Raw genomic sequence first — 19,465 nt, 5'->3', positions numbered from 1 at the left:
CGGGGGGCGGGCGCCTGGGCCTCCCAGCGGGGCACCCCTTTCCCCCCTGCTGGGGGACTGGCGCGCCCTGACTAGCCTCCCGGGGTCACCGTGACTCTCCTGCCAAGCTCCGGGCGGCGGGGAGTCCCCTCGCGCATGCACGCAGGCATTCATTCCATAGCCATTAATTAATTGGGTACCTACTGTGTACCCGGCCGTTACTGATTTCACGTGTGAGGACGGCAGGCAGTCTAAGCTCGACAAATCTTTGCCCCGAGGAGTCTTGCGCCGCGGTCGCGTTGAGCCGAGGTCCTGCTGACTCCAGGTCCACTGCTCATCCGGGTGCACTGATAAGTCTCCAGGGCTAACTCATCCCTAAGAAGAGTGGAGCCTCTACCTGACCCTTAATTCGGCTTGCTGCTTCCACATCATCTCAGACCTGCCTTTCTGCAGCTCCCTGAGCACCTTTCTGTCCATCAGACACTCAGAACTTAGCTAGCTGAAGGATATTAGCACACACCTTTCCCAGATTTTTTGGCCAGATTTTCACGTGGCTGGCGTCTTATTGTACACGTCCTCCTCAGAGCGGGCTTTCCTGATCTCTGAATTTGTTTGCTGTTTTGGACACTCTATATCCTCATTTATTTTCTTCACAGTCTCACTATCCATTAATTGATTCAACAAATAATTAATGATCTCCTACTCCAGTTCTTCAAGTATGAATAGACAAACACCCTGTCCCCTGGTGGAGTTTGGGGGAAGAGATGCAGCAATAGACAATGAATAAACGTAGCAAGTAAATTCTCTGAGAGGAAAGGATACAGTCCGGAGACTTGGAGGTAGAGGGAGTGCAATGGTAATGATGTGGTCAGACTGGGCTTTGCACTAAGACACTGAGAAGATGACATTTTAGAGATAAATTGTCAAGGGGAGATAGAACAGCCAATCAAAAAGACTCTAAGGCGCAGAACTGCTTAGGGGTTGGCTGGACGGCTAAGCTGCAGAACAGGTCCGTAACTGATTTTGCCTCTGATTCGCTTTTGTCCAGAACAGTAGGTGTCCCAACTCCTACAGCAACGCCTGACACACAGTAGGTGCGCAAAAATCTAATTGTTGGATGAAAATGTGAATGAATAATGTGAGTGATGGACAGGTGGCTGGAGCCATCCTGGCCGGCCTAGGGTACTCGAGATCCAGGGTGGTCCAGTCGGCCCAGGGCTATTTGGTGGCACGCCTGGTGCCAAACTTAAGTACTAGTACCCAATTCGCACGTCGCTGGGAGGCTCCACCTCAAAGGGCGCCGTCAGAGCGTCGCAACCGCGACCGGGGAATTCCGACTGAGCTAGGGAGTCCCAGGGACTGGACACGCCCCGCACCCCGCGCCCCACCCCACCACCGGTCGCCGGCAAAACCTGGAGCCTCTGTTCCTTCCCGGCACCAGTTGGACGGGCGGAGAGCGCACTGGGCATGCTCGAAATCGGCCGGGAGAGCCGGATGTCCAGGAAGGAGGAGCCTTTTGGGCTGGGCAAGAGATGCCCAGGACCCAGTCCCATGACCCACTGCTCTTCTCTGTTCCCACCCTCTCATAGGGCTTACGGGGGGTTTCCCCCCCCTTTCTTACTTCGTTGGGAAACAGGGAATTCACAGTCCAGGACAGGGTTTTTTTGTCTTCTCCCAGCTGCTGTGTGATCTGAGGGAATCACCTCACCCTCTCTGTGCCTCAAATAATACCAATAGCCACTACCTCCAGCTGGGCCGCCTGTGAAGATACAGTGAAATCAAGAATGTGAAGATGTTTAGTCCACTTTAAAGAACAACTTCTTGAGTGCCTGTCTCAATTATTTGTCATCCGCATGCTAATTTACCAGTGCTGAAATGAGGAAACCAAAATTGACTTGAATTCTTGGCGCTGTCTCAATGTGCTGCCCACTAGATACTGGACTGAAACCACCTTTATTCACAACCCCTATGAACAGTCACTAGCTTAAACCCTGTTTTCAAATCCAATCTAAAACTATCCACACACCTAAGGGAAAAGAGCTAGATATTTTTAAAATCGTATCTTTTAAGTCACTGTAACAGGATCAAAAGGAAAGACTACCAACCCCAACCCCATTGGAAACAAATATCCAAAAGTCAAGGATTATTAATTAGATTATGGTATATTTGACAAAGTAATAATTAGCTTACATTACAGATCATGTCGAAACAGGGGAAAATTTACTATGTTAAATGGAAAAAAAGCAAATCACGGTGAGTAAAATTATATCTACACATTCACCATGAAAAGAAAATATCGATGGTTTGATTTTTGGTGTAGTGAAGTTGGTTTTTCTCTTCAAGTTTTTAATGTCAGAATGTTATGGTGCAATAACAAAAACTTAAAAGCTCTACTTAAAAGTTCTTGAAGTTTTAAGTTTTTTAATAATAGCAATAACCAGTACTATTATAAAGCACAAGTGTGATCAATATTTTCCACACAATCTGTCTTCAATTCTTGCAGTCTTTTTACAGAGTTGGGTTCTTAGCTTAGTTTTCACAGTAGATATTCACAACTAGTAGGAAGTAGTGTGAGAATTAAACACAAGAGTCTGGCTTCAAAGCCAGGCCATTAGGTTTTAGAATACACTGTCTCTGTGTGATAACTTAGGTTGTGTTTGTTAATCCCCCCCACCAGTTTTGCCTTTTTTTTTTTTAGTCTCTGATATGTTTGTAGTCTACAGATTACCTTTAAATGTTTATTGTTTTACTGGAGTCTAAATGTTAAAGCCCATGCTGTTAAATCATTATACCTAAAGTGACAAGATAGTATTATGAACAACAATAATTGATCTTGTATCATAAACCTCCCCAATTTTATGCAAATGACGTGTTTGCATGGACATAGAATCTTCTTAGTCTATGGTTGAACCCAATTAAATCTGGAACAAATAGAAGCCTCATCCAGAACAGGGTTGTTTCAGATCTTAGATAATAAGGCTGGTCCAGAGAGGACCTTTAGTAATATTGCCAAAATCACAATGGTGGAACAAGGTAGTCCATGGACTCCTCAAGAACTTGCTGCAATGAAAAGATATATATGGAGCTGAAATTCTTGCTGATGTTTTCCAAGAGGAAGCCAAGGCTCCCTATTACTGCAGGAAAAGTGTCACCTCTCTCTTTTAAAAGTGCTGGTACGTTATACCTGGCCCAGAATTCCAGAAACCTCTACTAACAAGAAATACAAAATGCCAAAGAAAGCCATCTTAAAGAGAAAGATGTTCCTCCAACCAAATATGCATCCCTCGTAATAGATCAGATTCATCCAACTTAAAGTAACAGGAGAAATAAGCATCTGAACATAGTTATTAGCAGCATTCCCAGAAGCTACCATTTGAGCAGAAAATCTGGGGCCAGGCACTGCACACAGATAATTGGCTAGGGCATTTATAGGAGTTTCCTGGAAGAATCACTAAGTATTGTCATTCACTTCAAGACCCAGGAAGCCTGGGAATCACGTGGACTGTTTCAATGATTTACAGGGCAGGGCTCCCAAATGAATTGCTAATGCTCATCAATTATTTGTGCTATTAATGCAAGCTCAAGAAGGGCCCAACTCTTCATAAATACATGGGCAAGTGGCGCTGTTATAATGAAAGTGAAAAGAATATAATGTACAATTACATGCAGAGAATAGTTTTGATGGTGTGAATTCTAGGTTTCACCAAGTGAGGTTGCCGTTTTATAAGTCCCCAGTGGTTAAGCATCAGCAAGTTCCTATAATTCAACTTAATACTTACACATAGAAGAAAAAAAAAAAAACTAGAAAGAAGTGTCCAAAATGTGAACAGTGGCTGTGTTGAGCATTTTACTTACAGGCAGAGAAACAAGCTCTAAAAGTTACCTTTCACAAGTGGGAGAATTTCAGGTCCTTGGGTATTCCTTTCTGTATATATATCTATAGAGCCTTAAATTTTATTATGGTGGGTTTCTTTTATTAGCAGGAAAAATTAAGCAAACTTAGAAGTTGGCACACCAAAGAAAATGATTTAAAGAGAGGGAACATTGGCTACTCTGGAATTCTACCAATGTTAGCAGCTCTTTCATGGAGGGTGAAAACTACCCTGCCTGCCCAGGAGTGGCAGATGGTGACAGTAAGTCTGTTTCTGGTCCCAGGGGGAGGGGGAGACAGCAGTGGTCTGTGGTCAAGGAAGGAGCCTGCTTCAGAAGTGCTAGGTCCAGGTTGGACCCCTTACCCCTTTAACTTGTATTCTTGCAACTCCTGGATTCATTTAAGAAATATGTAACTTTGAAAAAAAAAAAGATTTATTTATTTATGCATGCAAGAACTTGCAAATAAATAGGAGAACTTGTATGTCGTTATGCATGCAAGAAGAAGGGCAAACACCAAGTGTGATGGAGATGGGGTGGGGAGGGCCCGAGGGGTTGGGGAGGGGTTTTGAGAGGATTCATCAAAGACAGAATGGGGACCAGAACAGCAGAGTCACTGAAATACACTGCTGAGGAGAGCAGCAGGCAAGACAAGAGAGGTCTGCTGCACCAAGTGGGTCAGTTCCCTGGCGAACTTGTACTGCAGTGGCTGTGGATAGCTTCATAGTGCTGCACTTTATCGCCTTACACCACCAGGGAAGCCCAAGAAACGTGTAATTTTGAAGGCTAAAGTTTTAGCCATTGAAAAGTGTCATTTGTAAATTATCACTGGAAAAAGGGAATTTTGTCTATAAAACTGATGAGCAAACTTAACATGAGTACAAGGGTGGAGATTAAATGATTGTAATCCATCCATTCATCTAGTATTTATTAAGCACCTACTGTGTGTCAAGCACTGCTCTAATTGTTTAGGAGACATCAGAGAACAATGCAAAACCAATCTGCTCTCTTGGGCATGCGTTCAAATAGGGTGTGTCAGACAATGAACAATAATCATTAGAAATAAGTGAATTGTATTATATGTTAAAAGAGCAAGGTAAGGGCAAATGGGAGCGTGATGGAGGTGAGGTGGAGAAGGAACTGTAATTTTAAATTAGGATTGAGAAATATAATCACTTAAGCAAACATTTAAGCCAAGACCTGAAGAAGATGAGGTGGTTATATATACAGATATCTGGGGGAAGAGTCTTCTGGGCAGAGGGACTAGCCAGTATGAGGTCCTTAAGGGAGCATATGTAGAGTAAGGAGGCTGGTGTAGCTATAGGGTATGAGATCAAAGAGGTGCCAGGGATCAAAACCCAAGGATCCAGGAAGGAATTCAGCCTTTCAGTCTGAGCTACATAGAGGCCAGGTCAACATGATGGCTGCCCAAGGTGCTTGTCATAACATCATAACTTAAGTGCTGACCCTTTAAAGGGTCATTCAATGCTGAGACCATAAACACAGATATTTCCAGGCAGATAATCTAGGTTATACACACACACACACACACACACACACACACACACTATACACACACACATACATACTACACACACACACATACACACACACATTACATTTTAAAAGAGACAGGTTTATTAGGAAAGGGAGAAGAAGAAGGTCTCCCTGGTGGCCTAGAGGTTAAGTCTCAGTTCTATCACCTCAAAGCCTGAGTTTGATTCAGGGCCAGGGAGCTGACCCATCTGGCCCAGCGGACCTCTACTGTCTCACCTGCTGCTCCCTTTAGCAGTGTATTTCAGCATATCTGCCTTTTCTGCTCCCTACTCTGTCTCTGGTGAATCCTTCTACCCCCTCACTCCCTATACTCCAGGTCTTCTATGCATAAATAATAAGTAAATGAATCACTTTTTAAAATGAAGGAAAGGAGGCCCTCCCTGGTGGCGCAGCGGGTTAAAGCACAGCACTGAGAATCTAAAGCTGCTTCCGCATGAGTTCGATTCCCTCCTGCCCCAGAGGTGACCACGTGGTGTGGCAGACCTCTCCTGACCCACCCGCTGCTCCCCTCAGCAGTGTACTTCGTCGATCTGCCTGTTCTGTTCCCCACTCTGTCTCTGGTGAAGCCTCTCACTGCCCCTGAGCCTCTGGCCTGTACCCCAGTTCTATATGCACAAATAAATAAATCTTAAAAAAAAAAAAAATGAAGTAAAGGAGGGCCCTCCCTGGTGGCACAATGGGTTAGGACTCAACTCTGCAAGCTGGCCGCAGCCGCTTCAGTATGAATTCAATCCCAGCCCTGGAGGGATCCACACAGTGCAGCAGACCTCTTCTGACCAGCCCGCTGCTGCCCTCAACAGTGTGTTTCATCAATCTGCCTGTTCTGTTTCCCACTGTGTCTCTGGTGAAGCCTCTCATCACTCCTGCACCTCTGGCCTGTACCCCAGTTCCATATGCATAAATAAATAAATCCTTAAAAAAAAATGAAGAAAACTTTCTGGGGCCCACACTACAGATATGCAAAAGGCCCAAAAGGACCACAATGGACCAATGAACCATCACATAGATTTGCTGTCACATAGAATAGGAATGTAAATTGAGGGACTTTGAGACCCTGCCCTGGAAACTCAGAGCTTTGCAGGATGCTTCCATCAACAGGATGCTGTGGTTTTAGAAGCAAAGCAAAACCTTGAGCAATGCAGTAAGGAAGTTGGTGTCTTGAATTCTGGCTGTTGGCATTTAAGTTGGCATCCTCTACAAGGGATAGTGTCAGCTTACAAACCCAGGGCAAATGATTCCTCCAGTCTCCCAACCCAACCACTTCCCCCAGGTTATATGTTGGAAACAGAAGAGAGAGGTAAACACCTTGGCAATGTAGAATAATCATATAGAGGTCATGACTTTAAAAAAAATCAGCCATGACAAAGGAAATAAATATTCAGTAATCAGTAATAGAAGATTCCAGAGAGGAGAATGAGAAACTATACTACAGGCAGCATTTCTCAAAGTGGAATCCAGGACCTACATGTCAAGATCACCTTGGGGGAAGAATTTCTGTGAGAACTCAGTCTCTTGGCCTCAATTCAGACTTTCCGGGTTGAGGGACTCAAGGATCTGTATTTTATGATTCACTATAAGAAAGTTATAAGCAATGACATTTTAGAGGTTCTGTCCTATAGACTCCAATGTATATATGCAAAGAATATATATTTTTAAAGATTTATTTATTCATATAGAACTGGGGTACAGGCCAGAAGTGCAGGGGCAGTGAGGATTCACCATAGACAGCGTGGGGAGCAGAAAAGGCAAACCTACAAAGTACACTGCTGAGGGGGAGCAGTGGGCAAGACAGGAGAGGTCTGCTGTGCCATTGTGGATCACCTCCCGGGCCGGGGATCGAACTTGCACTGAAGCGACTGTAGCTAGCTTGCGGTGCTGTGCTCTAACACTTTGCACCACCAGGGAGGGTCTGCAAAGAATATTGCCTTTGAACTGATTTCCCTAAATCATATACACTATTATAAACCAAAGTTATCTTAATAATAAATCAATAAAATTTAAAACATGAACATAATCTCAAATTAAAAGGATAGGAAATTTTCCCAAGAGATAATCATGTATCACTGATGCTTGAATGATGGGACCAACGACCAGAGCATCAACTTCTCCAAGGAGGTGAAGGTCAAACCAACATAATGGCTGTCCAAAGTGCTTATCAACACATCAGAAGTGCAGTGTTGACCCTTTAGACATTTGCTTGATTGGCAGTAAAAGATTTTTGTAAGGTAACAAATCATGTAATAGCCCTCTATGATAAGAGAGTCAGCCAGACAATCCAGATTGTGCATATATTTTTAATATCATCATTGAAAAGGAAAGAATAGAAAGAACACACAGTAATTATCTCAGAGGGTTTTCAGACCTTCAAGAACATGTGAATGAATCAGATGAAGTGTCCATATGAAGGTGTGCAAGCAGAGGGCAAGAGAGAGTATCACTATTCCTGCAGCCTGTTACATGGCTGTCAGACTCTCTGCTCTTGACTTGGGTCTCCGATTCCATCCTTCTGATCATGCTCTCCTGTGACCAGGAGTAAGCTAACCATGTGACTGAAGATGAGGTGGGAGTAATGTTAGTGATGTTTGCTGGGAGGAGTCATCCTTAAAGTAAACACAGCGAAGTGTGGAGAGTACACACAAAACTGAAACTGGAAGGTCATTACCTCCTTAAGAGGACCTGGACAAAGGAGGGTGGGGTAGTGACAGGCATTTACTTTTTGCCAATATCCTTTCATGACTTCTGACTTATCCACTGTGTGATGCATAAGCCTACTTACAAACAAGTGTCTCTAGAGGAAAATGATATATGCATAACATTTTAAAAAATATATTTTGTTTTACATGTTGGCACCCCGGAATTTTGCTGACCAAGTGCAAAGCCCACAAAGTGATTTGACAAGTTGAGGCTTTGACTGTGATCGGGGCACAATAAAGGATAGCTTGCTGGAAAGAAACAGACATAGGCCAAGAGTACTTACTCTTAATGGAAATGCATGTGGCTGGGGGAAGGAAGAGATAAAAGAGCTTTGGATGAGGATAAAACACGTTTCAGTGACCTTGAGACCAAGATTGATGCTTTTCTGACACACCTGGTAACAAAATGGCCAGGGAAGCAAGCAGGAGAGCATCAACTACAAGGGCTCTACTGGAAGTTATGTCTATGAAAAGATGGCCATCTGAAACCTGTCCTGGCTTGCCTGACCACTCCCTCTCTGAGACGCTGGAAACGTGACCTGAGCCCAGGAGAAAGTTGTGCTCCCAAGTCCTGATGACATTTCAAGAATGGGGGCCGCCACTCAGCCTGCCCAGTGCTCTGGTGACCTTCTAGCGTTTCATGGATGACACACCACAGGATTTCCTCAACTGCACCCTGGCGTCCTGCGAGGATGTCTTTCTCATTTTTTCCATGGTCACACAGTCACTACATGACTGTCCAAACAGACTGTCCAGCGATGTCTCTGTAAACATGAGTCACATGTGAAGTTCAAAGGAGCGGTGTTCTGCCAAGGCAGCAGAGTCCCTGAAGCATATCATCTTCACATACAGGGTATGGGTTGATGAGGGGCATATGATTTCCTGCCCAGATGTCTGAGCAGCCCTTGAATTTTTCTTGCAGCTGCCACGAGCTGCCTACATGGATAAATGTGCTTCTTCAACCTATGCGTCTCCTTCTAGGGTAAAGCAATGTAGCGATTCTATCGGAATACATTACCCTTTGCCCATGTTTACAACTTCTTGGGCTTCTCTCAGTTTTGTCTTGGATGCCATCATTTTGCTCTGCCTTGACATCCTAGCCCAACCACCAATACACACCTTTCTTACTTCTTGCAGATGAAGGCTATCCATATCAACCTCCCCAAACAACTCATTCTTCCATCTCTTCCTGTTGAAAACCTACCCACTAAGGTCCATCTCACAAGCTTCCTTTTCTCACATTAGCTGGATAGGACCTCCCTAATGCCTGCACCCTAGGGTGCTTGGGACTTTTTTATAATCCTTATCTCATATGACATGAAGTTAGTTATAAATGTATATGGTCCTTTTGAAAGGTCCTTGTAAAATCTTTCGAATAGAGCAAAAGATCTTGAGAGGCCGGATGGCCTTGACTATAATTATTCTTCAGCACGTTCTGTAGAGGGCTATGAATACCTTCTGAAAAACTGTTTGATTTTCTGCAGTGAGCAAGCAGAGTTATGTTGTGTCTAAAATCCTTCCAGAATTTTCCTTGCAAGTTTGATAATTAATTGGCCAATAGATAGATGGAAAAGAGCTATAGCTATATATAGAGAAATGCCATCAGTGGCATTTCAAATAACTGGCATATACATTGTGATCATTAATTTGTGCACTCTCAGTTTCTATGTGAAACAAAGAACTAGGACATTGCCCCTGCCTCTCCACACCCAAGAGTCACCTAGTTGAGCTGGCAGAAGGTCTCTAGATCCAGGACACACCCCTTTTTTGTCTACCTTGTTGCTGAGTGAGCTAATTCCAAACCAGCTTGAGGTCCTATGACCTCTATCTTTAGACAGAGGACAGGAAATAACAGAGTGAGTAAAAACCATCATGGACACTACTAAAGAATAAGGGGAGCTGTAACCCTCTTGATGTTTTGGATTTCTGTTGCATTGCAATCTAGAGTGAGGTATAGTTTCAATCATGGGAAGCTGCTCCAGTTTTGTTAGCACCTTGTGAGGTGAGCCTCACAGGATCAATGCATTGAGGGGCCCTCATTGCTTGTACAGTCTGAGTAACCAGCCTTCTTGGACTGCCTAGTCAATCTCAGGGTCCCCTCCTTCTGTATTTGGATCCCATGAGATTCACACTTAACGCGTTATGTGCAATTAAGCCTGCTACCCCAACTGTGAGCTCTCTCACATCATTAATTTGTACACTGGGAACCTACATGGAATCTGGAGAATCTGAGAGTGTGATGAGTGAGAAAATTAGCTGAAATTGGATGGCCTTATTGAGATGCCCAAGTCAGGCCAAGTCCTTTGACTTGCTAAGGGCAGTGTATTATTTTCCATTCCATTTGATTCAGTGGCATAAAAAAAGTTTGACATAATACTGGTCCATATTTCAAGTGCCAATTCACACAAGAGAACAATTTCCCAACACTGTTATCTAGTTTCTTCTCAAGTTCCCTGGGTTGAGGTCAGTCTTTGTAGTTAATGTTGGGTTCCTGACCCAAACACAGCCTGTGCCAGTTATGGGAAAAAGTCAGTTTTCCACGGTGTGGAGAAAGAGGTGACCGTGGGAACACGCACAGCTCTGTCTCTAGGTCTGGTGAAGTCACTGCAAAACCAACCCAGTCTGGCTGTCCTGTGCGCCCACACGGAAACGGGGATAGATGAGGACTGTCAAGAGAGAGGAAATGGGCCCATTTGCAACGCCAGCTTTGGCATGTGAAACAGTGGGATGTGTCCATTCCATTCGGGAAGAAAAATATCTCTTCAGTTATTTGCTAAGAAACACTGAAGTCATCTTGAAACTGTGCTATATAAGGAAAATATAGGGTCCCGGTATTCAAGGGGAAAATCCAAGTGCAGATAAAGACGTATGAACAGAAATGTTCTTTTAGCACTGTTCATGATGATTGCATAACTCTTAAAGTTATTTTACAAAGAATTTGTAATGACATGGGAAAATGCTGGTGCTATGGTTTAGAGGACGAGTGGAAGGCATAAAGCTATATTCACAGTATAACTTTGTAAGGAAAAAAGCATGTATGTTCCAAAAAACTTGAAAGTTAAGTACACTACAAATTTAAGAGTTATTAATAGATAGTGATATGACAGGGTGTTCGTCTTTTCAGACACTATAACAAAATACCATAGTCTGGGTGGCTTATTTACAGCTATTTATGCTCCCAGTTTTGAAGGGAATCCAAGATTAACGTGCCAGTAGATTTGGGGTCAAGGAAGGCTGTGTTTCCAGGTTCACAGATAGCTCCCTTTCACTGTGTCCTCACATGGCAGTGGAGGCGAGGGGTCTCTCTGGGGTCTCTTTTATAAGGGTATGAATCCCATTCAGGAGGGTTCTGCCTTCATGACCTAAAAGTTTCCATGTGAATCTGGGGTGGGGGGAACACAAATATTCAGTCTGTTTCAACTGGTGACTTCCATTTTCTTGTTGGTATTTTTCAAAGCCTCTACAATCTACATATAGCACTTCAAAAATAAAAATGGAAACGTCTTTATAAATTCCTGTAAACTTGCCTATAAATCTAGGTGGCCAATAGCAAACACAACACTTCAACTTTGCTCCCAGGTAATTGTATAGAAGGATATTTCTATATCCATGCCACTGATCACAATGTCGTGGCCTCTGGGTGGCCAGCTTATGGACAGTGTGTAAAGTCCCTGCAATCTCCTTTATACCAGCCCTGTTGTCCATCCTGCTTTGTCCTAGGCTCCCCAGCCCTTGAGAAGCCTGTGATCCAGGGACATGCTTAGCAAGATCCAGTAGATTCTTTCATATAAGAATTTGAGCTGCCGAGCACAGGGAAATTGTGAGAAAACATACAGATCTCAAAAGCAAGAGACAGCCGGAGTACCTGTGGTCAAGGATTATATTAACGACCCCCACAGAGTGACTTCTGATGTCACACGCCTGTATAGTACCCATTGAGGCTACCAAAATGACTTGATTTGACCAAAGGGACATCAAACGGGAAAATAATAAATGTAAAATGGGCATCTTCGCATTGGAGCTGGTCCTCTTGAATTTTGATGCCAACCACCAAGCCACTAAGAAGCCTGGGAGGAAGCCTCCAGGCAGAGAGGCCCAGCTGTGCCAGGTTTGTGTCAATTGAAACCAGGAAAGGCCAGTAGAAGAACCACCCAGACATCACACTCAATCACAAGAAATTAAAAATGTCCTTCCAGCCATTAAGTGCTAGGAGTGTCTTCTTAGTAGCAATAGATAATTAGGGCAGCCACAGTAGGAGCTCACTGGGAGGCCTCCACCTTGTATCCTCATTTCCACACTGAGTTTATTCCTGACTGGTCTGCAGCCAGCTAATGTTCTGGAATCTTCTGAGATTTCTACCTCCCATATTGGCTCCTACATTATTTTAAGTATTTTTAAAAGATTTATTTATGCATACAAGAAATGGGGTACAGGCCAGAAGTGCAGGGGCAGTGAGGATTCACCAGAGACAGAGTGGGAAGCAGAACAGGCCGACTGACGAAGTACACTGCTGAGGGGAGCAGCGGGCGTGACAGGAGAGGACTGCTGCGCCATGTTGGTCACCTCCCTGAGCTGGGATCAAACTAGTGTTTAGTGGCTGCGGACAGCTTCATTTTGCTGCACTTTAACCCTTGCACCACCAGGGACACCTAGCACAATTTACATGATTTCATAGCAACCCTACATTACATTAAAGCAGTTGTCAAACTGCAGCATGCAAAACCCTTGCCAAAATGCTGTGTCTGGTTCACCATGACACACCCCTGCCTGAACGCGTGTCTGTCCCTTAGCAGGACCTTGAGATAATCATAAGTAAGTCAATAAGCATATCTTTAAATGCAGATTACAGAGCTCCACCTCTGGAGACTGTGTAGATGTGGGTAGGGCCCAGGAAACCTCAGGGTTATTAAGCCACTTGAGTGAGGAGGACTCAAGGGAACAGGGAACACATTTTCACCCCCAGGACTTCAAGTTATCCTTGCAACAAAAAGAAATCAATTGACCAATTTTCCAACTGATTATGCATTAGAATCACTTGGGAAATTTGTTCATGATATTAATTCCAGGTTCTACTGATCCTGAAAATCCAGTGCATGGACATTAATAATCTGTACTAATGTCAGCCCCTCCAAGCACTGCCACAATCTGCAGGTTCACCTCTGTAACTAGCCCTGCCTTCAGCTCTGTGCTGTATGTGGAATATTCTTTGTTATGTCCATCCCCATCTTCCCAGGCCTTTCCTGAACTATTGATGTCTGCAGTCTTCCACCCTTTAGGCAGGCAGAGTTAACCAGCCCTGGATTGGAGCTCCCACTGAACAATTTATTCAAGTCCCTGTCTCTCAGGGTGGCACTTATGCAAGTCTGCAAGCCCCTACCCTCCAGCCCTCACCAGACACCTCCAGGCAGGGACATTTTGCTCATTCATTCCCCTGTCTGGCCTTCAGCACATAGCCTGCACAGAGAAGGGATTCATTGTGCATGTTTGTTGATGGTATTACCGTTAGGGGCTGTCTCTCAAGGGGTTCAAGCTTCAGAGAAGGAGGGCTGTTATGCTAAGCAGGGGTCATGGAGCTCTCTGGATCACACTCCTGCTCCTGTCCTTTCCCCCTGCCTCCCCCACGCTGATGCACGCAGCCAAACAACAAACTGCTTGCCTGACATTTTAGTGGTGGGGGTGTCCATTTAGAAGTGATTGTTACACATACACACAAAAAACTAATACTTCTATAAATGACTAGATTAAAACTATGAGTGAGAAAGAGATCTAAATGCTGAGTGCTGTAAGATCAATGGAAGTTGTCAGGCTTTTTCTGCCGTCCCTCCATTAGCATCTATGGTCAACCACTGGTCTTGTACGCATGCCTGATGGTGGACACCTGGAGTATGATGTGGGGGTGCTGAAGTGTGCACACCTGAGCCAAGAGACTGCACCTGTGAGGGCAGCAACACACAGGATGGCGGGAGTGGCAGAGGATGGGGCAGTGGAGAACCATAGAAAGTATCAGAAAGCGACTATAAGAGGGAAGAGCATATAGATATGCGGGGGGGGGGGGGGCCCAAGTTGCTATCTCCCTGCTGGCTTGTCTCCTCTAACCTCTGAGGATGATATCAAGGGCTCTAAGTTTCTCTTTCTTTGTTTGTTTTTTAACATTTTTAAAATTTATTTATGCATACAGACCTGGGGTGCAGGCCAGAGGTACAGGGGCAGTGAGAGAATTCATCAGAGACAGAGTGGGGAGCAGAACAGACAGATCAGTGAAGCACACTGCTGAGGGGAGCAGTGGGCGGGTCAGGAGAGGTCTCACGCCATGTGGGTCACCTCCAGGGCTGGGGATCCAACTCATATCAGCTTGTGGCCAGCTTCTCAGTGCTGCGCTCCAGCCCGCTGCACCACCAGGGAGGGCCCACTAACGTTCTCTTTCAAGCTACATGAACTGATGTGAACCTACCTGGCCTGGCATGGTTGCGGGATGCGCGCCTACCAGACATCTCCTGCACTTTAAACTCAGTAAAGCGCCAAGTCACAGTCAACTCCATCCCACAAGACAGTTCCTTATGCACTGACTGCTTGCCCCATTGCCAGGGCTCTAAGTCCCAAGAACCCCCTCTCTCGCCAACTATGCTGGTGAGATGCTCTCCCGTCATGCGCTCCCCATGCCTCCTGTATCCTTTCCATGCTCCACTTCTCTTTCTCACCTGGGCTCTTGCAAACAGTCTCCCAGCTCCCTTCATTTTTTTTTTTTCCCTTGGAATTTTGGCAACAAGTTAATCTTGCTAAAGCACAGGTCTGAGCAAGTTACTCCTGGGCCTGAAAACAGAGTGTTTCCCCATGGCCTGCCTACAGAATCAAGTCCAAACTCCTTAGTCTGTACTAGACCATGATAACAAACCTGCCCCCTCAGATACTATCTCTGAAGAAGCAAGAGTTGTGGGAAGAGGCAATAAGAGACATTCATTCATTCAACAAATATTGATCAGCACCTAATACAAGCAGTGCCATTCTAGGTTCTGGGGAGAGAGTGAAACCCTTGATTTTATGTGAAGAGACCAAGAATGAAGTGAAGTCTGCTTTTCAGATGACCTCTAGCCTGGTGAACCTGGGGGGTGGTAGATGGTACAGGCCGCCATGGGCCTAGTTCTTCTCTCCTCCCTGCGTCTGTGCTTCTGGCCATGTTACCTGCTGCCAGCTCCCTACTTGAAAAGTAGAGGGATTTCTCCCTGATGTTGGGCAAGGCCTGGTGACTTGCTTGTGTCAGTGGGATATTAACAGACATAACACAATCAGAAGCTTGAAATATGCCTGTCCATCTTGCATTTCCGCTTCTGCCATGAATAGGCCCTCCCCTCAGGTAGAATGTTGGTTCCAGAAAAATGTAAAGCAAACTGTGAATAAATGATTGTTATACAATACTTAATTTTGGGGGTGGCTTGTTACACAGCACTATTGGGGGCAACAGCTTATTGATACATGGACCCTTTTTCTACCCTCCACGACATCCTGGCATTGGATATGCTGTTCTGGAAAGACTGGGCTGCTCTTGGGGGGCTTCTCATAGTTCCTTCATTCCATAGGCGAAACCCTTCCATGCAAGAAGTGTCTTACCTAGCCATTTATATTATCATCTAAGAAATCTGAGTATAAGTTTTCCTTGCAATTTGAAAGAACTAAGACAATCTTCCCTATTTTCACGAGGTCCTTGAAAATAGCGAGGTTGTTCTTGAGTGTACTGGCACAGGGCATGATTCTGGAACCAGATGAAACTCCATCAAAATAAGTGAACTTTATGAAACGGTCTGCCCAAGCTGCTCTCTTGGAAAAGTCCGTCTCATGCAAGAAGACATTATTCAGTGTATCTGTCTACCTCTCTGCCCATCCATTCATGGAGACTGGGAAATAAAGTCAAATTAGTGATCTCTGATCTGTGTCGTTATGGTGATTACAGTCTAATAGAAGAAACAGACTACTCCAAGGAAGTAAGATAAAATCTATCAGAGAAATGAGAACAAGAGGCTGAGGGAGAGTACAGACTAATCCAGTTGGGTGGGCCAGAAAAGACTTCAAGGATGATACTTGAGATGAGTTTTGCTAGACAAGGAGGAGTGGACCGGCTATCAACATAAGGAGAGCATTCTAGAAAAATGGTGAACAAGTACATGAACTTAAATGTCTAGGCTAAGGATATAGGATGAATGGAGTGGGAGAGGGTAAGGAGTGGTGGGAAATGAGGTCGGAACTCAGCTATGGCAGGATGAGGGAGACCCTGTGTCCTTAGTAGAAAGTCGAGACAAGGTCCTGAGGACAGTTTGCTCATGCAAGATTTCTTTTTTAAGATATATTTATTTATGCATACAGACGTGGGGTACAGGCCAGAGGTGCGGAGGATGATAGAAACAGAGTGCGGAGCAGAACAGGTAGAACTGACGAAGACCACTGGTGAGGGGAGCAGCAGGCGGGTCAGGCAAGGTCAGCCACGCCAGGTGGGTCACCTCCGGGTGGGGATCGAACTCATGCTGAAGTACCTTTTAGTTTCTTAGTGCTGTGCTTTAACCTGCTGTGCCACCAGGGAGGGCCCTGCTCATGGAAGATTTTAAGAAGAGATGTGACATGTTCAGACTGTGCATATTTAAATGATGACTTGGGAAAGGACAAGGAACCATTCACTGAAGTTAGGAGCCTTGGCCAGAGGGTGGGATAGAAGATGAAGATCTGTCCCCTTAGGCTCATGTGTATTGTCGGAACTTGAAGTATTTGTCTCCTAGCAGCTGAATACCCAAACTCAGGACAGAATGTATTTGGGTGTCATAGATACGTGGTGGGAGTTGAAACCACAGGTTTGTTTGTTATTTTGCCTGGCACGCGAGCTCGTGCTGACAGAAGCACTGGAGAGTCATGCAGGGATGACTCTTGGAGCCCAGGAGAATCCCTACCTGACATCTAGAGGTCGCCCTAGGAAATCCCAGGGCTGGGGCCATCTTAGTTCTCAAGAACCCTCACAAATCCTGGGTGGTAGTCCATGCTCAGCATGTCGGGTGGGTGAGCACCCTTTGTGATGTCATCCCTTTTAGAAGTCATCGCTAGAGAAATAGCACCTGCAGGCCCCATACTTGGGGTGATTCAAGTCACCCCAAGGCAGCTGAATACTACCTTGTAGTTTTCAATTATGGACCAACCGCATTCAGTCATCCCATCTTTCCATGCTTTCCAGACATCCTCAGGTGATACTTACAATCCCCTCCCGGAACTTCCCGAGAACACAGAAAGGAGGAAACATACCTGTCGATAGATGATTTGATATAGGAGCTTTGGGCAAGAGCACAGGAATCTGCTTTTGAAACTGGTTCCTAAGTACTTCTGATCTGGGCACAATGGAGACCAGATCTTAGGAAAAGCTGCTGTGTTGCATATTCCTTCACTTTGCCATTCAAACCTGCTCTCTCCTTTTATTCTCTCTGCCCTGGTCCAGGCAAGCTGCTGTCTGTGCCCTGCTCCACCCTGCTCCACCAACCTCCTTATCTCTGGCTTCTTTGGGGTTCAATCAGTCGGGTGGGAGGAGCAGGGTGGGAGGAAGAGGGTGGGCCGCAGGTCTCCTGGCTCCCCCAGCTTGGCAGTGTGTGTGTGTCCACAGCTCCTGTTCCGTGGCTTCTGCTGGCCTCAGCTCTTGCCACTTCTGCATCGCCCTGTTTTTATCACCCCTCCACACAGAGAGGGCAACCGCTTCCCACAGCTAGTCTCTGGGCGTTTCCCCATCCTTATTCCCTTCAGTTCCGCCAGACCTCTCTAAATTATTCATTCATTACATGCTCTCCAATTACCTTCTAGAGTATGCCCTCTACTTCCTGCTAAGACAGGAAAACAAAAATGTTGACTGGAAATTCTGGGCCCTGTTCAGTTTAATTCAATTCAGCAAACATGTACTGAGCAGAAGGCTCAGTAGATGAGTCTGAGGATACAGTGACTCGGAGACTGTACCTGCCAACAGAGACTCCCCGGCTCAGTGGGAGGTAGAGCAGGAGAATGCAGGGTGGTCATGGGGTCCGTCCAAGGTCATGTGCAAGGAGGCCCACGATGCCAAGGTTGAGAGACAACTCAGACACCCCCGGTGAATGTGTAGAGCTTGGTTCAGCAGAGGAAAATCAAAAAGCAATTCAGACAGAGACAGATTCCTGATGATGTGAGTGGCCATTCTGGTGTGGCTGGCTGGAGCAGGCATAGAGGAGGGGTCTTCTTGCATACCCAACTGAGGGGTGTAGCAGTCTGGGTGACTGATGCTTCCCTGGGATGGGCCAGAAATACACCTTGGCTGTGTGGCTGCCACCTGTTGAGATCTTCTAAAGTAGATCTTATTCACCAGCTTACCAGGGTTCCCCTGCCTCTTTCAGGGGATGGGGAGTGTCTGGGAGACAAGAGGGAGACAGTAGAGTAATGGGCCTGGAGTCCATGAGGCTAAGACAGAAGAAAGACACAACAGACATCCCACTTGGGACTCCTGATTCCATAAACCAGCTCCACTGACTTTAAAGGAAGATGAGCCTGACAACAATATCTACTCATCTTTCACAAGTCATCTTTCACCGAGATTTTACCTCCTCCAGGAAGACTTCCTGGAATGCCCCAATGAGTGTTCCTTCTCGTATGCCTCATAGTTTCTCAGAATTTGTGTGATCATAGCCTATTGAGTCCCTTTGTCTAGTAGCTCCTCAAGCATGTGGTTCTATTTTTCTCTTTCCAGCATCCAGCACTGGGCCCCGGGCGTAGTAGAGCCTCAGAAAATATTTGTTGAACTAAACTAAAAGGAATTCTTGCTTCACTGGAAGAAGTTGTAGTAATAAGAGCGATATTATCAGCTCATTTGAGGAATGAGGAAACTGTGGCCTTGGGGCAGCGAGGGATCTTGTTCACGATCATACAACCCATAAATGACAGGGTAGAGCTGAGACTTGAAACCAAAGAAGCCTGTTGATTCTGAAGCGTTGGAGAGTACACAGCTGGGCTGCTCACCCACGCAGGCACAGCATGGAGTGGCTGACCCACGGTGCTCAGCCAGGAGATTAGGAATAAGGAACACATGCAAGAAAAGCAATTGCTCCTTGCCAGGGATTATTCAGAGCACTTCACTGGCGTCAACCCACTTCTCCCTGAAAACAGCCTGGAGAAGGGTGTGTGTGATCGTCACCTGATGACCACAGATCAGGACCCAGAGACGTGAAGTGAAGCAGTTAAGAAATGCACCCAGGGCCCTCCCTGGTGGCGCAGCGGGTTAAAGCACAGCACTAAGAAGCTTAAGCTACTTCCGCATGAGTTCGATCCCCGCCTGCCCCGGAGGTGACCCACATGGCATGGCAGACCTCTCCTGACCCGCCCGC

General features: G+C 45.6%; 1 protein-coding gene across 2 annotated transcripts in view; it reads right to left on the bottom strand.

Annotated features, from left to right (window-relative positions):
- PTPN3 (protein tyrosine phosphatase, non-receptor type 3) overlaps positions 1 to 17,483 on the bottom strand; it is a 125,236-nt gene extending 107,753 nt beyond the window's left edge. Inside the window, exon 1 of one of the 2 annotated variants that reach the window (XM_012721505.1) lies at positions 17,376 to 17,483. The gene's annotated coding sequence lies outside the window, so the exon portion shown is untranslated. Of the gene's footprint in view, positions 1 to 183; positions 275 to 17,375 lie in introns of those variants that run through there. The other variant, XM_004677445.2, reaches the window with a different exon arrangement.
- Between the last annotated feature and the right edge of the window lie 1,982 nt (positions 17,484 to 19,465).

The sequence above is a fragment of the Condylura cristata genome, unplaced genomic scaffold, assembly GCF_000260355.1.
Source record: "Condylura cristata isolate star-nosed mole 26May11 unplaced genomic scaffold, ConCri1.0 scaffold00006, whole genome shotgun sequence".
NCBI classification, from domain to species: domain Eukaryota; kingdom Metazoa; phylum Chordata; class Mammalia; order Eulipotyphla; family Talpidae; genus Condylura; species Condylura cristata.
This window is presented reverse-complemented; position numbering and strand designations above follow the sequence as displayed.